The sequence below is a fragment of the Ochotona princeps genome, chromosome 1 (assembly GCF_030435755.1).
Source record: "Ochotona princeps isolate mOchPri1 chromosome 1, mOchPri1.hap1, whole genome shotgun sequence".
NCBI classification, from domain to species: domain Eukaryota; kingdom Metazoa; phylum Chordata; class Mammalia; order Lagomorpha; family Ochotonidae; genus Ochotona; species Ochotona princeps.
In genome coordinates this window covers 145,745,767-145,768,899 of record NC_080832.1, presented here as the reverse complement: position 1 = coordinate 145,768,899, position 23,133 = coordinate 145,745,767, and positions in this window count along the sequence as shown.

Sequence of the window (23,133 nt, the reverse complement as noted above, 5' to 3'; positions counted from 1 at the left end):
TGGCAACTGCCCGAAGCAGCAGCACAGCTCTTCCAGTGCGAAAACAACTCCACCTGCCTCATGAACTTCACATACCATCAGCTGTCTTGGAAGCTATCTTTTAAACCCTGTGGGGTCACTTCCGGTCCCATGCCCATTGAGCCCAGTGGGATGGAATCAAGCAGCTTCAGCACCCACACAAAACCAACATGGAGCTCCTCACTCAAGGCGCTCAAAACTCCATAGCCAAAGACAAGTTCAGTGCCCAAGCCATTTCCCGCTGCCATGGAAACCAAGTGCTCTGGCAGCACAAATGTCTGAAAGTTGATATGACACCTAGGGAAGGGAGTGTGCTGGTGGTGAATGGCAACTGCCCGAAGCAGCAGCACAGCTCTTCCACTGCCAAAACAACTCCACCTGCCTCATGAACTTCACATACCATCAGCTGTCCTGGCAGCTATCTAGGAAACCCTGTTGGGTCACTTCCGGTCCCATGCCCATTGAGCCCAGTGGGATGGAATCAAGCAGCTTCAGCACCCACACAAAACGAACATGGAGCTCCTCACTCAAGGCGCTCAAAACTACATGGCCAAAGACAAGTTCAGTGCCCAAGCCATTTCCCGCTGCCATGGAAACCAAGTGCTCTGGCAGCACATATGTCTGAAAGTGGATATGACACCTAGGGAAGGGAGTGTGCTGGTAAATGGCAACTGCCCGAAGCAGCAGCACAGCTCTTCCAGTGCCAAAACAACTCCACCTGCCTCATGAACTTCACATACCATCAGCTGTCCTGGCAGCTATCTAGGAAACCCTGTTGGGTCACTTTTGGTCCCATGCCCATTGAGCCCAGTGGGATGGAATCAAGCAGCTTCAGCACCCACACAAAACGAACATGGAGCTCCTCACTCAAGGCGCTCAAAACTCCACAGCCAAAGACAAGTTCAGTGCCCAAGCCATTTCCCGCTGCCATGGAAACCAAGTGCTCTGGCAGCACAAATGTCTGAAAGTGGATATGACACCTAGGGAAGGGAGTGTGCTGGTGGTGAATGGCAACTGCCCGAAGCAGCAGCACAGCTCTTCCACTGCCAAAACAACTCCACCTGCCTCATGAACTTCACATACCATCAGCTGTCCTGGCAGCTATCTAGGAAACCCTGTTGGGTCACTGCCGGTCCCATGCCCATTGAGCCCAGTGGGATGGAATCAAGCAGCTTCAGCACCCACACAAAACGAACATGGAGCTCCTCACTCAAGGCGCTCAAAACTTCACGCACAAGACAACTTCAGTGCCGAAGCCATTTCCCGCTGCCATGGAAACCAAGTGCTCTGGCAGCACATATGTCTGAAAGTGGATATGACACCTAGGGAAGGGAGTGTGGTGGTGAATGGCAACTGCCTGAAGCAGCAGCACAGCTCTTCTACTGCCAAAACAACTCCACCTGCCTCATGAACTTCACATACCATCAGCTGTCCTGGCAGCTACCTAGGAAACCCTGTTGGGTCACTTCCGGTCCCATGCCCATTGAGCCCAGTGGGATGGAATCAAGCAGCTTGAGCACCCACACAAAACGAACATGGAGCTCCTCACTCAAGGCGCTCAAAACTACATGGCCAAAGACAAGTTCAGTGCCCAAGCCATTTCCCGCTGCCAATGAAACCAAGTGCTCTGGCAGCACATATGTCTGAAAGTGGATATGACACCTAGGGAAGGGAGTGTGCTGGTAAATGGCAACTGCCCGATGCAGCAGCACAGCTCTTGCAGTGCCAAAACAACTCCACCTGCCTCATGAACTTCACATACCATCAGCTGTCCTGGCAGCTATCTAGGAAACCCTGTTGGGTCACTTCCGGTCCCATGCCCATTGAGCCCAGTGGGATGGATTCAAGCAGCTTCAGCACCCACACAAAACGAACATTGACCTCCTCACTCAAGGCGCTCAAAACTCCACGGCCAAAGACAAATTCATTGCCCAAGACATTTCCCGCTGCCATGGAAACCAAGTGCTCTGCCAGCACATATGTCTGAAAGTGGATATGATACCTAGGGAAGGGAGTGTGCTGGTGAATGGCAACTGCCCGAAGCAGCAGCACAGCTCTTCCACTGCCAAAACAACTCCACCTGCCTAATGAACTTCACATACCATCAGCTGTCCTGGCAGCTATCTCGGAAACCCTGTTGGGTCACTTTTGGTCCCATGCCCATTGAGCCCAGTGGGATGGAATCAAGCAGCTTCAGAACCCACACAAAACGAACATGGAGCTCCTCACTCAAGGCGCTCAAAACTCCACAGCCAAAGACAAGTTCAGTGCCCAAGCCATTTCAAGTTGCCATGGAAACAAAGTGCTCTGGCAGCACATATGTCTGAAAGTCGATATGACACCTAGGGAAGGGATTGTGTTGGTGAATGGCAACTGCCCGAAGCAGCAGCACAGCACTTCCAGTTCCAAAACAACTCCACCTGCCTCATGAACTTCACATACTATCAACTGCCTTGAAGGTATCTAGGAAACCATGTTGGGTCACATCCGGTCCCATGCCCATTGAGCCCAGTGGGATGGAATCAAGCAGCTTCAGCACCCACACAAAACGAACATGGAGCTCCTCACTCAAGGCGCTCAAAACTCCACAGCCAAAGACAAGTTCAGTGCCCAAGCCATTTCCCGCTGCAATGGAAACCAAGTACTCTGGCAGCACATATGTCTGAAAGTGGATATGACACCTAGGGAAGGGAGTGTGCTGGTGAATGGCAACTGCCCGAAGCAGCAGCACAGCTCTTTCACTGCCAAAACAACTCCACCAGCCTCATGAACTTCACATATCATCAGCTGTCCTGGCAGCTATCTAGGAAACCCTGTTGGGTCACTTCCGGTCACATGCCATTGAGCCCAGGGGGATGGAATCAAGCAGCTTCAGCACCCAAAGAAAACTAACATGGAGCTCCTCACTCAAGGCGCTCACACCTCCACGGCCAAAGACAAGTTCAGTGCCCAAGCCATTTCCCGCTGCCATGGAAACAAAGTGCTCTGGCAGCACATATGTCTGAAAGTGGATATGACACCTAGGGAAGGGAGTGTGGTGGTGAATGGCAACTGCCCGAAGCAGCAGCACAGCACTTCCACTGCCAAAACAACTCCACCTGCCTCATGAACTTCACATACCATCAGCTGTCCTGGCAGCTATCTAGGAAACCCTGTTGGGTCACTTCCGGTCCCATGCCCATTGAGCCCAGTGGGATGGAAACAAGCAGCTTGAGCACCCACACAAAACGAACATGGAGCTCCTCACTCAAGGCGCTCAAAACTTCACGCACAAGACAACTTCAGTGCCCAAGCCATTTCCCGCTGCCATGGAAACCAAGTGCTCTGGCAGCACATATGTCTGAAAGTGGATATGACACCTAGGGAAGGGAGTGTGCTGGTGAATGGCAACTGCCTGAAGCAACAGCACAGCTCGTCCACTGCCAAAACAACTCCACCTGCCTCATGAACTTCACATACCATCAGCTGTCCTGGCAGCTATCTAGGAAACCCTGTTGGGTCACTTCCGGTCCCATGCCCATTGAGCCCAGTGGGATGGAACCAAGCAGCTTCAGCACCCACACAAATCTGACATGGAGCTCCTAACTCAAGGCGCTCAAAACTTCACGGCCAAAGACAAGTTCAGTGCCCAAGCCATTTCCCACTGCCATGGAAACTAAGAAATCTGACAGCACATATGTCTGAAAGTGGATATGACACCTAGGGAAGGGAGTGTGTTGGTGAATGGCAACTGCCTCTAAGCAGCAGCACAGCTCTTCCACTGCCAAAACAACTCCACCTGCCTCATGAACTTCACATACCATCAGCTGTCCTGGCAGCTATCTAGGAAACCCTGTTGGGTCACTTCCGGTCCCATGCCCATTGAGCCCAGTGGGATGGAATCAAGCAGCTTCAGCACCCACACAAAACGAACATGGAGCTCCTCATTCAAGGCGCTCAAAACTCCACAGCCAAAGACAAGTTCAGTGCCCAAGCCATTTCCCGGTGCCATGGAAACCAAGTGCTCTGGCAGCACATATGTCTGAAAGTGGATATGACACCTAGGGAAGGGAGTGTGCTGGTGAATGGCAACTGCCCGAAGCAGCAGCACAGCTCTTCCACTGCCAAAACAACTCCACCTGCCTCATGAACTTCACATACCATCAGCTGTCCTGGCAGCTATCTAGGAAACCCTGTTGGGTCACTTCCGGTCCCATGCCCATTGAGCCCAGTGGGATGGAATCAAGCAGCTTGAGCACCCACACAAAACCAACATGGAGCTCCTCACTCAAGGCGCTCCAAACTTCACGCACAAGACAACTTCAGTGCCCAAGCCAATTCTCGCTGCCATGGAAACCAAGTGCTCTGGCAGCACATATGTCTGAAAGTGGATATGACACCTAGGGAATGGAGTGTGGTGGTGAATGGCAACTGCCCGAAGCAGCAACACAGCTCTTCCAGTGCCAAAACAACTCCATCTGCCTCATGAACTTCACATACCATCAGCTGTCCTGGCAGCTATCTAGGAAACCCTGTTGGGTCACTTCCGGTCCCATGCCCATTGAGCCCAGTGGGATGGAATCAAGCAGCTTCAGCACCCACACAAAACGAACATGGAGCTCCTCACTCAAGGCGCTCAAAACTACATGGCCAAAGACAAGTTCAGTGCCCAAGCCATTTCCCGCTGCCAATGAAACCAAGTGCTCTGGCAGCACATATGTCTGAAAGTGGATATGACGCCTAGGGAAGGGAGTGTGCTGGTGAACGGCAACTGCCCGAAGCAACAGCACAGATCTTCCACTGCCAAAACAACTCCACCTGCCTCATGACCTTCACATACCATCAGCTGTCCTGGCAGCTATCTAGGAAACCCTGTTGGGTCACTTCCGGTCCCATGCCCATTGAGCCCAGTGGGATGGAATCAAGCAGCTTCAGCACCCACATAAAACGAACATGGAGCTCAACACTCAAGGCGCTCAAAACTGCACGGCCAAAGAAAAGTTCAGTGCCCAAGCCATTTCCCGCTGCCATGGAAACCAAGTGCTCTGGCAGCACATATGTCTGAAAGTGGATATGACACCTAGGGAAGGGAGTGTGCTGGTGAATGGCAACTGCCTGAAGCAACAGCACAGCTCGTCCACTGCCAAAACAACTCCACCTGCCTCATGAACTTCACATACCATCAGCTGTCCTGGCAGCTATCTAGGAAACCCTGTTGGGTCACTTCCGGTCCCATGCCCATTGAGCCAGGTGGGATGGAATCAAGCAGCTTGAGCACCCACACAAAACCAACATGGAGCTCCTCACTCAAGGCGCTCCAAACTTCACGCACAAGACAACTTCAGTGCCCAAGCCAATTCTCGCTGCCATGGAAACCAAGTGCTCTGGCAGCACATATGTCTGAAAGTGGATATGACACCTAGGGAATGGAGTGTGGTGGTGAATGGCAACTGCCCGAAGCAGCAACACAGCTCTTCCAGTGCCAAAACAACTCCACCTGCCTCATGAACTTCACATACCATCAGCTGTCCTGGCAGCTACCTAGGAAACCCTGTTGGGTCACTTCCGGTCCCATGCCCATTGAGCCCAGTGGGATGGAATCAAGCAGCTTCAGCACCCACACAAAACGAACATGGAGCTCCTCACTCAAGGCGCTCAAAACTACATGGCCAAAGACAAATTCAGTGCCCAAGCCATTTCCCGCTGCCAATGAAACCAAGTGCTCTGGCAGCACATATGTCTGAAAGTGGATATGACGCCTAGGGAAGGGAGTGTGCTGGTGAACGGCAACTGCCCGAAGCAACAGCACAGATCTTCCACTGCCAAAACAACTCCACCTGCCTCATGACCTTCACATACCATCAGCTGTCCTGGCAGCTATCTAGGAAACCCTGTTGGGTCACTTCCGGTCCCATGCCCATTGAGCCCAGGGGGATGGATAAGCAGCTTCAGCACCCACATAAAACGAACATGGAGCTCCTCACTCAAGGCGCTCAAAACTGCACGGCCAAAGAAAAGTTCAGTGCCCAAGCCATTTCCCGCTGCCATGGAAACCAAGTGCTCTTGCAGCACATATGTCTGAAAGTGGATATGACACCTAGGGAAGGGAGTGTGCTGGTGAATGGCAACTGCCTGAAGCAACAGCACAGCTCGTCCACTGCCAAAACAACTCCACCTGCCTCATGAACTTCACATACCATCAGCTGTCCTAGCAGCTATCTAGGAAACCCTGTTGGGTCACTTCCGGTCCCATGCCCATTGAGCCCAGTGGGATGGAATCAAGCAGCTTGAGCACCCATACAAAACGAACATGGAGCTCCTCACTCAAGGCGCTCAAAACTACATGGCCAAAGACAAGTTCAGTGCCCAAGCCATTTCCGGCTGCCATGGAAACCAAGTGCTCTGGCAGCACATATGTCTGAAAGTGGATATGAAACCTAGGGAAGGGAGTGTGCTGGTGAACGGCAACTGCCCGAAGCAGCAGCACAGCTCTTCCACTGCCAAAACAACTCCACCTGCCTCATGAACTTCACATACCATCAGCTGTCCTGGCAGCTATCTAGGAACCCCTGTTGGGTCACTTCCGGTCCCATGCCCATTGAGCTCAGGGGGATGGATAAGCAGCTTCAGCACCCACATAAAACGAACATGGAGCTCCTCACTCAAGGCGCTCAAAACTGCACGGCCAAAGAAAAGTTCAGTGCCCAAGCCATTTCCCGCTGCCATGGAAACCAAGTGCTCTTGCAGCACATATGTCTGAAAGTGGATATGACACCTAGGGAAGGGAGTGTGCTGGTGAATGGCAACTGCCTGAAGCAACAGCACAGCTCTTCCACTGCCAAAACAACTCCATCTGCCTCATGAACTTCACATACCATCAGCTGTCCTGGCAGCTATCTAGGAAACCCTGTTGGCTCACTTCCGGTCCCATGCCCATTGAGCCCAGGGGGATGGAACCAAGCAGCTTCAGCACCCACACAAATCTAACATGGAGCTCCTCACTCAAGGCGCTCAAAACTTCACGGCCAAAGACAAGTTGAGTGCCCAAGCCATTTCCCACTGCCATGGAAACTAAAAAATCTGACAGCACATATGTCTGAAAGTGGATATGACACCTAGGGAAGGGAGTGTGCTGGTGAATGGCAACTGCCCGAAGCAGCAGCACAGCTCTTCCACTGCCAAAACAACTCCACCTGCCTCATGAACTTCACATACCATCAGCTGTCCTGGCAGCTATCTAGGAAACCCTGTTGGCTCACTTCCGGTCCCATGCCCATTGAGCCCAGGATGATGGAATCAAGCAGCTTCAGCACCCACACAAAACGAACATGGAGCTCCTCACTCAAGGCGCTCAAACCTAATCGGCCAAAGACAAGTTCAGTGCCCAAGCCATTTCCCGCTGCCATGGAAACCAAGTGCTCTGGCAGCACATATGTCTGAAAGTGGATATGACAGCTAGGGAAGGGAGTGTGGTTGTGAATGGCAACTGCCCGAAGCAGCAGCACAGCACTTCCACTGCCAAAACAACTCCACCTGCCTCATGAACTTCACATACCATCAGCTGTCCTGGCAGCTATCTAGGAAACCCTGTTGGGTCACTTCCGGTCCCATGCCCATTGAGCCCAGTGGGATGGAAACAAGCAGCTTCAGCACCCACACAAAACCAACATGGAGCTCCTCACTCAAGGCGCTCAAAACTTCACGCACAAGACAACTTCAGTGCCCAAGCCATTTCCCGCTGCCATGGAAACCAAGTGCTCTGGCAGCACATATGTCTGAAAGTGGATATGACACCTAGGGAAGGGAGTGTGCTGGTAAATGGCAACTGCCCGAAGCAGCAGCACACTTCTTCCACTGCCAAAACAACTCCACCTGCCTCATGAACTTCACATACCATCAGCTCTCCTGGCAGCTATCTAGGAAACCCTGTTGGGTCACTTCCGGTCCCATGCCCATTGAGCCCAGTGGTATGGAATCAAGCAGCTTCAGCACCCACACAAAACGAACATGCAGCTCCTCACTCAAGGCGCTCAAAACTCCACGGCCAAAGACAAATTCAGTGCCCAAGCCATTTCCCGCTGCCATGGAAACCAAGTGCTCTGGCAGCACATATGTCTGAAAGTGGATATGATACCTAGGGAAGGGAGTGTGCTGGTGAATGGCAACTGCCCGAAGCAGCAGCACAGCTCTTCCACTGCCAAAACAACTCCATCTGCCTCATGAACTTCACATACCATCAGCTGTCCTGGTAGCTACCTAGGAAACCCTGTTGGGTCACTTCCGGTCCCATGCCCATTGAGCCCAGTGGGATGGAACCAAGCAGCTTCAGCACCCACACAAATCTGACATGGAGCTCCTAACTCAAGGCGCTCAAAACTACATGGCCAAAGACAAGTTCAGTGCCCAAGCCATTTCCCACTGCCATGGAAACTAAGAAATCTGACAGCACATATGTCTGAAAGTGGATATTACACCTAGGGAAGGGAGTGTGCTGGTGAATGGCAACTGCCTCTAAGCAGCAGCACAGCTCTTCCACTGCCAAAACAACTCCACCTGCCTCATGAACTTCACATACCATCAGCTGTCCTGGCAGCTATCTAGGAACCCCTGTTGGGTCACTTCCGGTCCCATGCCCATTGAGCTCAGGGGGATGGATAAGCAGCTTCAGCACCCACATAAAACGAACATGGAGCTCCTCACTCAAGGCGCTCAAAACTGCACGGCCAAAGACAAGTTCAGTGCCCAAGCCATTTCCCGCTGCCATGGAAACCAAGTGCTCTTGCAGCACATATGTCTGAAAGTGGATATGACACCTAGGGAAGGGAGTGTGCTGGTGAATGGCAACTGCCTGAAGCAACAGCACAGCTCTTCCACTGCCAAAACAACTCCATCTGCCTCATGAACTTCACATACCATCAGCTGTCCTGGCAGCTATCTAGGAAACCCTGTTGGCTCACTTCCGGTCCCATGCCCATTGAGCCCAGGGGGATGGAACCAAGCAGCTTCAGCACCCACACAAATCTAACATGGAGCTCCTCACTCAAGGCGCTCAAAACTTCACGGCCAAAGACAAGTTGAGTGCCCAAGCCATTTCCCACTGCCATGGAAACTAAAAAATCTGACAGCACATATGTCTGAAAGTGGATATGACACCTAGGGAAGGGAGTGTGCTGGTGAATGGCAACTGCCCGAAGCAGCAGCACAGCTCTTCCACTGCCAAAACAACTCCACCTGCCTCATGAACTTCACATACCATCAGCTGTCCTGGCAGCTATCTAGGAAACCCTGTTGGCTCACTTCCGGTCCCATGCCCATTGAGCCCAGGATGATGGAATCAAGCAGCTTCAGCACCCACACAAAACGAACATGGAGCTCCTCACTCAAGGCGCTCAAACCTAATCGGCCAAAGACAAGTTCAGTGCCCAAGCCATTTCCCGCTGCCATGGAAACCAAGTGCTCTGGCAGCACATATGTCTGAAAGTGGATATGACAGCTAGGGAAGGGAGTGTGGTGGTGAATGGCAACTGCCCGAAGCAGCAGCACAGCACTTCCACTGCCAAAACAACTCCACCTGCCTCATGAACTTCACATACCATCAGCTGTCCTGGCAGCTATCTAGGAAACCCTGTTGGGTCACTTCCGGTCCCATGCCCATTGAGCCCAGTGGGATGGAAACAAGCAGCTTCAGCACCCACACAAAACCAACATGGAGCTCCTCACTCAAGGCGCTCAAAACTTCACGCACAAGACAACTTCAGTGCCCAAGCCATTTCCCGCTGCCATGGAAACCAAGTGCTCTGGCAGCACATATGTCTGAAAGTGGATATGACACCTAGGGAAGGGAGTGTGCTGGTAAATGGCAACTGCCCGAAGCAGCAGCACACTTCTTCCACTGCCAAAACAACTCCACCTGCCTCATGAACTTCACATACCATCAGCTCTCCTGGCAGCTATCTAGGAAACCCTGTTGGGTCACTTCCGGTCCCATGCCCATTGAGCCCAGTGGTATGGAATCAAGCAGCTTCAGCACCCACACAAAACGAACATGCAGCTCCTCACTCAAGGCGCTCAAAACTCCACGGCCAAAGACAAATTCAGTGCCCAAGCCATTTCCCGCTGCCATGGAAACCAAGTGCTCTGGCAGCACATATGTCTGAAAGTGGATATGATACCTAGGGAAGGGAGTGTGCTGGTGAATGGCAACTGCCCGAAGCAGCAGCACAGCTCTTCCACTGCCAAAACAACTCCATCTGCCTCATGAACTTCACATACCATCAGCTGTCCTGGTAGCTACCTAGGAAACCCTGTTGGGTCACTTCCGGTCCCATGCCCATTGAGCCCAGTGGGATGGAACCAAGCAGCTTCAGCACCCACACAAATCTGACATGGAGCTCCTAACTCAAGGCGCTCAAAACTACATGGCCAAAGACAAGTTCAGTGCCCAAGCCATTTCCCACTGCCATGGAAACTAAGAAATCTGACAGCACATATGTCTGAAAGTGGATATTACACCTAGGGAAGGGAGTGTGCTGGTGAATGGCAACTGCCTCTAAGCAGCAGCACAGCTCTTCCACTGCCAAAACAACTCCACCTGCCTCATGAACTTCACATACCATCAGCTGTCCTGGCAGCTATCTAGGAAACCCTGTTGGGTCACTTCCGGTCCCATGCCCATTGAGCCCAGTGGGATGGAATCAAGCAGCTTCAGCACCCACACAAAACGAACATGGAGCTCCTCATTCAAGGCGCTCAAAACTCCACAGCCAAAGACAAGTTCAGTGCCCAAGCCATTTCCCGGTGCCATGGAAACCAAGTGCTCTTGCAGCACATATGTCTGAAAGTGGATATGACACCTAGGGAAGGGAGTGTGCTGGTGAATGGCAACTGCCCGAAGCAGCAGCACAGCTCTTCCACTGCCAAAACAACTCCACCTGCCTCATGAACTTCACATACCATCAGCTGTCCTGGCAGCTATCTAGGAAACCCTGTTGGGTCACTTCCGGTCCCATGCCCATTGAGCCAGGTGGGATGGAATCAAGCAGCTTGAGCACCCACACAAAACCAACATGGAGCTCCTCACTCAAGGCGCTCCAAACTTCACGCACAAGACAACTTCAGTGCCCAAGCCAATTCTCGCTGCCATGGAAACCAAGTGCTCTGGCAGCACATATGTCTGAAAGTGGATATGACACCTAGGGAATGGAGTGTGGTGGTGAATGGCAACTGCCCGAAGCAGCAACACAGCTCTTCCAGTGCCAAAACAACTAGATCTGCCTCATGAACTTCACATACCATCAGCTGTCCTGGCAGCTACCTAGGAAACCCTGTTGGGTCACTTCCGGTCCCATGCCCATTGAGCCCAGTGGGATGGAATCAAGCAGCTTCAGCACCCACACAAAACGAACATGGAGCTCCTCACTCAAGGCGCTCAAAACTACATGGCCAAAGACAAGTTCAGTGCCCAAGCCATTTCCCGCTGCCAATGAAACCAAGTGCTCTGGCAGCACATATGTCTGAAAGTGGATATGACGCCTAGGGAAGGGAGTGTGCTGGTGAACGGCAACTGCCCGAAGCAGCAGCACAGATCTTCCACTGCCAAAACAACTCCACCTGCCTCATGACCTTCACATACCATCAGCTGTCCTGGCAGCTATCTAGGAAACCCTGTTGGGTCACTTCCGGTCCCATGCCCATTGAGCCCAGTGGGATGGAATCAAGCAGCTTCAGCACCCACACAAAAGGAACATGGAGCTCCTCACTCAAGGCGCTCAAACCTCCACGGCCAAAGACAAGTTCAGTGCCCAAGCCATTTCCCGCTGCCATGGAAACCAAGTGCTCTGGCAGCACATATGTCTGAAAGTGGATATGACACCTAGGGAAGGGAGTGTGGTGGTGAATGGCAACTGCCCGAAGCAGTAGCACAGCTCTTCCACTGCCAAAACAACTCCACCTGCCTCATGAACTTCGCATACCATCAGCTGTGCTGGCAGCTATCTAGGAAACCCTGTTGGGTCACTTCCGATCTCATGCCCATTAAGCCCAGGAGGATGGAATCAAGCAGCTTGAGCACCCACACAAAACGAACATGGAGCTCCTCACTCAAGGCGCTCAAAACTGCATGGCCAAAGAAAATTTCAGTGCCCAAGCCATTTCCCGCAGCCATGGAAACCAAGTGCTCTGGCAGCACATATGTCTGAAAGTGGATATTACACCTAGGGAAGGGAGTGTGCTGGTGAATAGCAACTGCCTGAAGCAAGAGCACAGCTCTTCCACTGCCAAAACAACTCCACATGCCTCATGAACTTCACATACCATCAGCTGTCCTGGCAGCTATCTAGGAAACCCTGTTGGCTCACTTCCGGTCCCATGCCCATTGAGCCCAGTGGGATGGAATCAAGCAGCTTCAGCACCCACACAAAACCAACATGGAGCTCCTCACTCAAGGCGCTCAAAACTTCACGGCCAAAGAAAATTCCAGTGCCCAAGCCATTTCCCGCTGCCATTTAAACCAAGTGCTCTGGCAGCACATATGTCTGAAAGTGGATATGACACCTAGGGAAGGGAGTGTGCTGGTGAATGGCAACTGCCCGAAGCAGCAGCACAGCTCTTCCACTGCCAAAACAACTCCACCTGCCTCATGAACTTCACATACCATCAGCTGTCCGGGCAGCTATCTAGGAAACCCTGTTGGGTCACTTCCGGTCCCATGCCCATTGAGCCCAGTGGGATGGAATCAAGCAGCTTGAGCACCCACACAAAACGAACATGGAGCTCCTCACTCAAGGCGCTCAAAACTCCACGGCCAAAGACAAGTTCAGTGCGCAAGCCATTTCCGACTGCCATGGAAACCAAGTGCTCTGGCAGCACATATGTCTGAAAGTGGATATGACACCTAGGGAAGGGAGTGTGCTGGTGAATGGCAACTGCCCGAAGCAGCAGCACAGCTCTTCCACTGCCAAAACAACTCCACCTGCCTCATGAACTTCACATACCATCAGCTGTCCTGGCAGCTATCTAGGAAACCCTGTTGGATCACTTCCGGTCCCATGCCCATTGAGCCCAGAGGGATGGAATCAAGCAGCTTGAGCACCCACACTAAACGAACATGGAGCTCCTCACTCAAGGCGCTCAAAACTCCACGGCCAAAGACAAGTTCAGTGCCCAAGCCATTTCCCCCTGCCATGGAAACCAAGTGCTCTGGCAGCACATATGTCTGAAAGTGGATATGACACCTAGGGAAGGGAGTGTGCTGGTGAATGGCAACTGCCCGAAGCAGCAGCACAGCTCTTCCACTGCCAAAACAACTCCACCTGCCTCATGAACTTCACATACCATCAGCTGTCCTGGCAGCTATCTAGAAAACCCTGTTGGGTCACTTCTGGTCTCATGCCCATTGAGCCCAGTGGGATGGAATCAAGCAGCTTCAGCACCCACACAAAACGAACATGGAGCTCCTCACTCAAGGCGCTCAAAACTTCACAGCCAAAGACAAGTTCAGTGCCCAAGCCATTTCCCGCTGCCATGGAAACCAAGTGCTCTGGCAGCACATATGTCTGAAAGTGGATATGACACCTAGGGAAGGGAGTGTGCTGGTGGTGAATGGCAACTGCCCGAAGCAGCAGCACAGCTCTTCCACTGCCAAAACAACTCCACCTGCCTCATGAATTTCACATACCATCAGCTGTCCTGGCAGCTATCTAGGAAACCCTGTTGGCTCACTTCCGGTCCCATGCCCATTGAGCCCAGGGGGATGGAATCAAGCAGCTTCAGCACCCACACAAAACTAACATGGAGCTCCTCACTCAAGGCGCTCAAAACTGCACAGCCAAAGACAAGTTCAGTGCCCAAGCCATTTCCCGCTGCCATGGAAACCAAGTGCTCTGGCAGCACATATGTCTGAAAGTGGATATGACACCTAGGGAAGGGAGTGTGGTGGTGAATGGCAACTGCCTGAAGCAGCAGCACAGCTCTTCCACCGCCAAAACAACTCCACCTGCCTCATGAACTTCACATACCATCAGCTGTCCTGGCAGCTATCTAGGAAACCCTGTTGGGTCACTTCCGGTCCCATGCCCATTGAGCCCAGTGGGATGGAATCAAGCAGCTTCAGCACCCACACAAAACGAACATGGAGCTCCTCACTCAAGGCGCTCAAACCTCCACGGCCAAAGACAAGTTCAGTGCCCAAGCCATTTCCCGCTGCCATGGAAACCAAGTGCTCTGGCAGCACATATGTCTGAAAGTGGATATGACACCTAGGGAAGGGAGTGTGCTGGTGAATGGCAACTGCCTGAAGCAACAGCACAGCTTTTCCAGTGCCAAAACAACTCCACCTGCCTCATGAACTTCACATACCATCAGCTGTCCTGGCAGCTATCTAGGAAACCCTGTTGGGTCACTTCCGGTCTCATGCCCATTGAGCCCAGTGGGATGGAATCAAGCACCTTGAGCACCCACACAAAACGAACATGGAGTTCCTCACTCAAGGAGCTCAAAACTTCACGGCCAAAGACAAGTTCAGTGCAAAAGCCATTTCCCACTGCCATGGAAAATAAGAACTCTGGAAGCACATATGTCTGAAAGTGGATATGACACCTAGGGAAGGGAGTGTGCTGGTGAATGGCAACTGCCCGAAGCAGCAGCACAGCTCTTCCACTGCCAAAACAACTCCATCAGCCTCATGAACTTCACATACCATCAGCTGTCCTGGCAGCTATCTAGGAAACCCTGTTGGGTCACTTTCGGTCCCATGCCCATTGAGCCCAGTGGGATGGAACCAAGAAGCTTCAGCACCCACACAACTCTAACATGGAGCTCCTCACTCAAGGCGCTTAAAACTTCACGGCCAAAGACAAATTCAGTGCCCAAGCCATTTCCCGCTGCCATGGAAACTAAGAAACCTGACAGCACATATGTCTGAAAGTGGATATGACACCTAGGGAAGGGAGTGTGGTGGTGAATGGCAACTGCCCCAAGCAGCAGCACAGCTCTTCCACTGCCAAAACAACTCCATCAGCCTCATGAACTTCACATACCATCAGCTGTCCTGGCAGCTATCTAGGAAACCCTGTTGGCTCACTTCCGGTCCCATGCCTATTGAGCCCAGTGGGATGGAACCAAGAAGCTTCAGCAATCACACAAATCTAACATGGAGCTCCTCACTCAAGGCTCTCAAAACTTCACGGCCAAAGACAAGTTCAGTGCCCAAGCCATTTCCCACTGCCATGGAAACTAAGAAACCTGACAGCACATATGTCTGAAAGTGGATATGACACCTAGGGAAGGGAGTGTGCTGGTGAATGGGAACTGCCCGAAGCAGCAGCACAACACTTCCACTGCCAAAACAACTCCACCTGCCTCATGAACTTCACATACCATCAGCTGTCCTGGCAGCTATCTAGGAAACCCTGTTGGCTCACTTCCGGTCCCATGCCCATTGAGCCCAGGGGATGGAATCAAGCAGCTTGAGCACCCACACAAAACGAACATGGAGCTCCTCACTCAAGGCGCTCAAAACTACATGTCCAAAGACAAGTTCAGTGCCGAAGCCATTTCCCGCTGCCATGGAAACCAAGTGCTCTGGCAGCACATATGTCTGAAAGTGGATATGACACCTAGGGAAGGGAGTGTGCTGGTGAATGGCAACTGCCCGAAGCAGCAGCACAGCTCTTCCACTGCCAAAACAACTCCACCTGCCTCATGAACTTCACATACCATCAGCTGTCCTGGCAGCTATCTAGGAAACCCTGTTGGGTCACTTCCGGTCCCATGCCCATTGAGCCCAGTGGATGGAATCAAGCAGCTTCAGCACCCACACAAAACGAACATGGAGTCCCTCACTCAAGACGCTCAAAACTTCACGGCCAAAGACAAGTTCAGTGCAAAAGCCATTTCCCACTGCCATGGAAACTAAGAACTCTGGAAGCACATATGTCTGAAAGTGGATATGACACCTAGGGAAGGGAGTGTGGTGGTGAATGGCAATTGCCCGAAGCAGCAGCACAGCTCTTCCACTGCCAAAACAACTCCATCAGCCTCATGAACTTCACATACCATCAGCTGTCCTGGCAGCTATCTAGGAAACCCTGTTGGGTCACTTACGGTCCCATGCCCATTGATCCCAGTGTAATGGAACCAAGAAGCTTCAGCACCCACACAAATCTAACATGGAGCTCCTCACTCAAGGCGCTCAAAACTTCACGGCCAAAGACAAGTTCAGTGCCCAAGCATTTCCCACTGCCATGGAAACTAAGAGCTCTGGCAGCACATATGTCTGAAAGTGGATATGACACCTAGGGAAGGGAGTGTGCTGGTGAATGGCAACTGCCCGAAGCAGCAGCACAGCTCTTCCAGTGCCAAAACAACTCCACCTGCCTCATAAACTTCACATACCATCAGCTGTCCTGGCAGCTATCTAGGAAACCCTGTTGGGTCACTTCCGGTCCCATGCCCCTTGAGCCCAGTGGGATGGAATCAAGCAGCTTCAGCACCCACACAAAACTAACATGGAGCTCCTCACTCAAGGCGCTCAAAACTACATGGCCAAAGACAAGTTCAGTGCCCAAGCCATTTCCCGCTGCCATGGAAACCAAGTGCTCTGGCAGCACATATGTCTGAAAGTGGATATGACACCTAGGGAAGGGAGTGTGCTGGTGAATGGCAACTGCCCAAAGCAACAGCACAGCTCTTACACTGCCAAAACAACTCCACCTGCCTCATGAACTTCACATACCATCAGCTGTCCTGGCAGCTATATAGAGACCCTGTTGGGTCACTTCCGGTCCTATGCCCATTGAGCCCAGTGGGATGGAATCAAGCAGCTTGAGCAACCACACAAAATTAACATGAAGCGCCTCACCCAAGGCGCTCAAAAGCCCACAACCAAGGACAAGTTCAGTGCCCAAGCCATTTCCCGCTGCCATGGAAACCAAGTGCTCTGGCAGCACATATGTCTGAAAGAGAACATGAAACCTAGGGAACTCTGTGTGGTGGTGAATGGCAACTGCCCGAAGCAGCAGCACAGCTCTTCCACTGCCAAAACAACTCCACCTGCCTCATGAACTTCACATACCATCAGCTGTCCTGGCAGCTATCTAGCAAACCCTGTTGGGTCATTTTCGGTCCCATGCCCATTGAGCCCAGTGGGATGGAATCAAGCAGCTTCAGCACCCACACAAAAAGAACATGGAGCTCCTCACTCAAGGCGCTCAAAACTCCACAGCCAAAGACAAGTTCAGTGCCCAAGCCATTCCCCGCTGCCATGGAAACTAAGAACTCTGGAAGCACATATGTCTGAAAGTGGATATGACACCTAGGGAAGGGAGTGTGGTGGTGAATGGCAACTGCCCCAAGCAGCAGCACAGCTCTTCCACTGCCAAAACAACTCCATCAGCCTCATGAACTTCACATACCATCAGCTGTCCTGGCAGCTATCTAGGAAACCCTGTTGGCTCACTTCCGGTCCCATGCCCATTGAGCCCAGTGGGATGGAACCAAGAAGCTTCAGCAATCACACAAATCTAACATGGAGCTCCTCACTCAAGGCTCTCAAAACTTCACGGCCAAAGACAAGTTCAGTGCCCAAGCCATTTCCCGCTGCCATGGAAACTAAGAAACCTGACAGCACATATGTCTGAAAGTGGATATGACGCCTAGGGAAGGGAGTGTGCTGGTGAATGGCAACTGCCCGAAGCAACAGCACAGCACTTCCAATGCCAAAACAACTCCACCTGCCTCATGAACTTCACATACCATCAGCTGTCCTGGCAGCTATCTAGGAAACCCTGTTGGCTCACTTCCGGTCCCATGCCCATTGAGCCCAGGGGATGGAATCAAGCAGGTTGAGCACCCACACAAAACGAACATGGAGCTCCTCACTCAAGGCGCTCAAAACTACATGGCCAAAGACAAGTTCAGTGCCGAAGCCATTTCCCGCTGCCATGGAAACCAAGTGCTCTGGCAGCACATATGTCTGAAAGTGGATATGACACCTAGGGAAGGGAGTGTGCTGGTGAATGGCAACTGCCCGAAGCAGCAGCACAGCTCTTCCACTGCCAAAACAACTCCACCTGCCTCATGAACTTCACATACCATCAGCTGTCCTGGCAGCTATCTAGGAAACCCTGTTGGGTCACTTCCGGTCCCATGCCCATTGAGCCCAGTGGATGGAATCAAGCAGCTTCAGCACCCACACAAAACGAACATGGAGTCCCTCACTCAAGACGCTCAAAACTTCACGGCCAAAGACAAGTTCAGTGCAAAAGCCATTTCCCACTGCCATGGAAACTAAGAACTCTGGAAGCACATATGTCTGAAAGTGGATATGACACCTAGGGAAGGGAGTGTGGTGGTGAATGGCAATTGCCCGAAGCAGCAGCACAGCTCTTCCACTGCCAAAACAACTCCATCAGCCTCATGAACTTCACATACCATCAGCTGTCCTGGCAGCTATCTAGGAAACCCTGTTGGGTCACTTTCGGTCCCATGCCCATTGAGCCCAGTGGGATGGAACCAAGAAGCTTCAGCACCGACACAAATCTAACATGGAGCTCCTCACTCAAGGCGCTCAAAACTTCACGGCCAAAGACAAGTTCAGTGCCCAAGCATTTCCCACTGCCATGGAAACTAAGAGCTCTGGCAGCACATATGTCTGAAAGTGGATATGACACCTAGGGAAGGGAGTGTGCTGGTGAATGGCAACTGCCCGAAGCAGCAGCACAGCTCTTCCAGTGCCAAAACAACTCCACCTGCCTCATAAACTTCACATACCATCAGCTGTCCTGGCAGCTATCTAGGAAACCCTGTTGGGTCACTTCCGGTCCCATGCCCATTGAGCCCAGTGGGATGGAATCAAGCAGCTTCAGCACCCACACAAAACTAACATGGAGCTCCTCACTCAAGGCGCTCAAAACTACATGGCCAAAGACAAGTTCAGTGCCCAAGCCATTTCCCGCTGCCATTCAAACCAAGTGCTCTGGCAGCACATATGTCTGAAAGTGGATATGACACCTAGGGAAGGGAGTGTGCTGGTGAATGGCAACTGCCCAAAGCAACAGCACAGCTCTTCCACTGCCAAAACAACTCCACCTGCCTCATGAACTTCACATACCATCAGCTGTCCTGGCAGCTATATAGAGACCCTGTTGGGTCACTTCCGGTCCTATGCCCATTGAGCCCAGTGGGATGGAATCAAGCAGCTTCAGCACCCACACAAAACTAACATGGAGCTCCTCACCCAAGGCGCTCAAAAGCCCACAACCAAGGACAAGTTCAGTGCCCAAGCCATTTCCCGCTGCCATGGAAACCAAGTGCTCTGGCAGCACATATGTCTGAAAGAGAACATGAAACCTAGGGAACTCTGTGTGGTGGTGAATGGCAACTGCCCGAAGCAGCAGCACAGCTCTTCCACTGCCAAAACAACTCCACCTGCCTCATGAACTTCACATACCATCAGCTGTCCTGGCAGCTATCTAGCAAACCCTATTGGGTCATTTTCGGTCCCATGCCCATTGAGCCCAGTGGGATGGAATCAAGCAGCTTCAGCACCCACACAAAAAGAACATGGAGCTCCTCACTCAAGGCGCTCAAAACTCCACAGCCAAAGACAAGTTCAGTGCCCAAGTCATTCCCCGCTGCCATGGAAACCAAGTGCTCTGGCAGCACATATGTCTGAAAGTGGATATGACACCTAGGGAAGGGAGTGTGCTGGTGAATGGCAACTGCCCGAAGCAGCAGCACAGCTCTTCCACTGCCAAAACAACTCCACCTGCCTCATGAACTTCACATACCATCAGCTGTCCTGGCAGCTATCTAGGAAACCCTGTTGGGTCACTTCCGGTCCCATGCCCATTGAGCCCAGTGGGATGGAATCAAGCAGCTTCAGCACCCACACAAAACGAACATGGAGCTCCTCACTCAAGGTGCTCAAAACTCCGCAGCCAAAGACAAGTTCAGTGCCCAAGCCATTTCCTGCTGCCATGGAAACCAAGTGCTCTGGCAGCACATAGGTCTGAAAGTGGATATGACACCTAGGGAAGGGAGTGTGGTGGTGAATGGCAACTGCCTGAAGCAACAGCACAGCTCTTCCACTGCCAAAACAACTCCACCTGCCTCATGAACTTCACATACCATCAGCTGTCCTGGCAGCTATCTAGATACCCTGTTGGGTCACTTCCGGTCCTATGCCCATTGAGCCCAGTGGGATGGAATCAAGCAGCTTCAGCACCCACACAAAACGAACATGGAGCTCCTCACTCAAGGCGCTCAAAAGCCCACAACCAAGGACAAGTTCAGTGCCCAAGCCATTTCCCGCTGCCATGGAAACCAAGTGCTCTGGCAGCACATATGTCTGAAAGAGAACATGAAACCTAGGGAACTCTGTGTGGTGGTGAATGGCAACTGCCCGAAGCAGCAGCACAGCTCTTCCACTGCCAAAACAACTCCACCTGCCTCATGAACTTCACATACCATCAGCTGTCCTGGCAGCTATCTAGCAAACCCTGTTGGGTCATTTTCGGTCCCATGCCCATTGAACCCAGTGGGATGGAATCAAGCAGCTTCAGCACCCACACAAAAAGAACATGGAGCTCCTCACTCAAGGCGCTCAAAACTCCACAGCCAAAGACAAGTTCAGTGCCCAAGCCATTCCCCGCTGCCATGGAAACCAAGTGCTCTGGCAGCACATATGTCTGAAAGTGGATATGACACCTAGGGAAGGGAGTGTGCTGGTGAATGGGAACTGCCCGAAGCAGCAGCACAGCTCTTCCACTGCCAAAACAACTCCATCAGCCTCATGAACTTCACATACCATCAGCTGTCCTGGCAGCTATCTAGGAAACCCTGTTGGGTCACTTCGGGTCCCATGCCCATTGAGCCCAGTGGGATGGAATCAAGCAGCTTCAGCACCCACACAAAACGAACATGGAGCTCCTCACTCAAGGCGCTCAAAACTCCGCAGCCAAAGACAAGTTCAGTGCCCAAGCCATTTCCCGCTGCCATGGAAACCAAGTGCTCTGGCAGCACATATGTCTGAAAGTGGATATGACACCTAGGGAAGGGAGTGTGGTGGTGAATGGCAACTGCCCAAAGCAGCAGCACAGCTCTGCCAGTGCCAAAACAACTCCACCTGCCTCATGAACTTCACATACCATCAGCTGTCCAGGCAGCTATCTAGAAAACCCTGTTGGCTCACTTCCGGTCCCATGCCCATTGAGCCCAGTGGGATGGAATCAAGCAGCTTCAGCACCCACACAAAACGAACATGGAGCTCCTCACTCAAGGCGCTCAAAACTCCACAGCCAAAGACAAGTTCAGTGCCCAAGCCATTTCCCGCTGCCATGGAAACTAAGAGCTCTGGCAGCACATATGTCTGAAAGTGGATATGACACCTAGGGAAGGGAGTGTGCTGGTGAATGGCAACTGCATGAAGCAGCAGCACAGCTTTTCCACGGCCAAAACAACTCCACCTGCCTCATGCACTTCACATACCATCAGCTGTCCTGGCAGCTATCTAGGAAACCCTGTTGGGTCACTTCTGGTCCCATGCCCATTGAGCCCAGTGGGATGGAATCAAGCAGCTTCAGCACCCACACAAAACGAACATGGAGCTCCTCACTCAAGGCGCTCAAAACTCCACAGACAAGGACAAGTTCAGTGCCCAAGCCATTTCCCGCTGCCATGGAAACCAAGTGCTCTGGCAGCACATATGTCTGAAAGTTTATATGACACCTAGGGAAGGGAGTGTGTTGGTGAATGGCAACTGTCGGAAGCAGCAGCACAGCTCTTCCAGTGCCAAAACAACTCCACCTGCCTCATGAACTTCACATACCATCAGCTGTCCTGGCAGCTATCTAGGAAACCCTGTTGGGTCACTTCCTTTCCCATGCCCATTGAGCCCAGTGGATTGGAATCAAGCAGTTTGAGCACCCACACAAAACTAACATGGAACTCCTCACTCAAGGCGCTAAAAACTACATGGCGAAAGACAAGTTCAGTGCCCAAGCCATTTCCCGCTGCCATGGAAACCAAGTGCTCTGGCAGCACATAGGTCTGAAAGTGGATATGACACCTAGGGAAGGGAGTGTGGTGGTGAATGGCAACTGCCCGAAGCAGCAGCACAGCTCTACCAGTGCCAAAACAACTCCACCTGCCTCAAGAACTTCACATAACATCAGCTGTCCTGGCAGCTATCTAGGAAACCCTGTTGGGTCACTTCCGGTCCCATGCCCATTGAGCCCAGTGGGATGGAATCAAGCAGCTTGAGCACCCACACAAAACGAACATGGAGCTCCTCACTCAAGGCGCTCAAAACTACTTGGCGAAAGACAAGTTCAGTGCCCAAGCCATTTCCCGCTGCCATGGAAACCAAGTGCTCTGGCAGCACATATGTCTGAAAGTGGATATGACACCTAGGGAAGGGAGTGTGCTGGTGAATGGCAACTGCCCGAAGCAGCAGCACAGCTCTTCCACTGCCAAAACAACTCCACCTACCTCATGAACTTCACATACCATCAGCTGTCCTGGCAGCTATCTAGGAAACCCTGTTGGGTCACTTCCGGTCCCATGCCCATTGAGCCCAGTGGGATGGAATCAAGCAGCTTCAGCACCCACACAAAACGAACATGGAGCTCCTCACTCAAGGCGCTCAAAGCTACACGGCCAAAGACAAGTTCAGTGCCCAAGCCATTTCCCGCTGCCATGGAAACCAAGTGCTCTGGCAGCACATATGTCTGAAAGTGGATATGACACCTAGGGAATGGAGTGTGCTGGTGAATGGCAACTGCCTGAAGCAGCAGCACAGCTCTTCCACTGCCAAAACAACTCCACCTGCCTCATGAACTTCACATACCATCAGCTGTCCTGACAGCTATCTAGGAAACCCTGTTGGGTCACTTTCGGTACCATGACCATTGAGCCCACGGGGATGGAATCAAGCAGCTTGAGCACCCACACAAAACGAACATGGAGCTCCTCACTCAAGGCGCTCAAATCTGCACAGCCAAAGACAAGTTCAGTGCCCAAGCCATTTCCCGCTGCCATGGAAACCAAGTGCTCTGGCAGCACTTATGTCTGAAAGTGGATATGACACCTAGGGAAGGGAGTGTGTTGGTGAATCGCAACTGCCTGAAGCAGCAGCAC